The sequence below is a fragment of the Etheostoma spectabile genome, chromosome 6 (assembly GCF_008692095.1).
Source record: "Etheostoma spectabile isolate EspeVRDwgs_2016 chromosome 6, UIUC_Espe_1.0, whole genome shotgun sequence".
NCBI lineage: Eukaryota > Metazoa > Chordata > Actinopteri > Perciformes > Percidae > Etheostoma > Etheostoma spectabile.
The window spans coordinates 19,343,449-19,344,680 of NC_045738.1; positions in this window are offsets into that span (position 1 = coordinate 19,343,449).

The window sequence follows — 1,232 nt, forward strand, 5'->3', positions numbered from 1 at the left end:
AGTGGATAAACATGGAAGGGGGAGAAAGATGGGGGATGAAACGCAGCAAAGGGCCACGGGTCAGATTCAAACCTGGGCATCTGCAGGACTTAGCCAACATGGGGCGAATGCTCTTGCTGGGTGATAGAGGCTGCCCCAGGCTGGATTTTTAAGTATAGCCAACTGTTGGCCATCAGATTCACCATAATAACTGTACAAGGCTATGTTCACACTTGGCGTCTTTTAGTTAGTTAGCACTCTGTTAGTGCAGTTGCACACATATTAAACACAGGCCGGAATTACACACATGCTCAGGACCTGTACATGCTGTACACACTAATAGGGAGATGTCAGAGTAAGGGAGCTGCTCACTGGAGGAGCGCCCTGAGCAGTTAGGTGTGCAACGCAAAGGGGAGCGCTTCCTCCGAGTTTGGATCCACGCTCTTCCCTTAGGAAAACCGTGGAACAGCCAGCGCATAGCGGGTTTTACCGCTCATCCTGATTAGGCGGCTTAATAGTTGCTAGCAGCCACAACAGCCCTCTACCTTTGAGTGAATTGTATTACACTATTAGGAAATGTATCTTAAGATATAAACAAATAACAGTTAATGCAACCAAATGTTGTTGTTTGTAGTTGTTGAGTCAGAAAGTGTACAGTTTCAGAGGAATTATGTCTTTGTACTCTCTATGCCAAGCGGATTAGTCAGCCTTTAGCCTCCAACAACAGGTAACAGGCCACGTGCCGACATGAGTGTTGGATATCTTCAAACTTGGCTCAAAATACATATGTGATAGTATACAACGGGCAATAAGCACAACTATAATATAATTCGCAAATATGGCACCAACAATTAAAGCTCAAGGCAACACTTTAAAAAAAAAAATCTTTAAAGGAAATTATCTTTTTCAACTGGCTTTTATTTTGAAATAATGTTTTATTCTTAGTTTTCAAGTTTATTCACTGGTTTTTCTATAAAACATTTTTTTTATCCTTGGTGTTTATTTTATTATTCTTATTTTATCTATCTTTTATTTTTATTTTTTTTAACATTTTATTGTTGTAATTTTTAGTCTTGCATAATTTTAATTATTTTTATTTATCCTTTGTTTTTGGCAGCAAAGAAAGTTCCTGATAATTAGAAAGAAATGGCAAAAATGTTGCTTAAAAATGCAAAAATCATCAGAAACAAATGGCAAAATTGTCTGAAAAGCAACGTTAATTAAAAAGAGGCATACAAAAATAATCTTTTGGA